Genomic DNA, 242 nt, shown 5'->3' with positions numbered 1-242 from the left:
CGTTTTTGACTTTGACAAGTTTATTGAGACAAAAGCTTACATCTCAAAAGGATGAAGTAACGTAGGTTATCCTCACCCCTATCTTAATAAGTCCCTGCGTGGGATCACATCTCAAATACAGAACTTAAGTATATGAACAGATTAGAATATATACAATACTTAAAATACAACAATACAAGTATTCAGAGTCAATAATTTACACATCAGTAGAGATATAACACGATGTTTTTTCACCCTCATCT

The sequence above is a fragment of the Penaeus monodon genome, chromosome 25 (assembly GCF_015228065.2).
Source record: "Penaeus monodon isolate SGIC_2016 chromosome 25, NSTDA_Pmon_1, whole genome shotgun sequence".
NCBI classification, from domain to species: Eukaryota; Metazoa; Arthropoda; class Malacostraca; order Decapoda; family Penaeidae; genus Penaeus; species Penaeus monodon.
Note: the sequence above shows the minus strand (reverse complement) of the source record.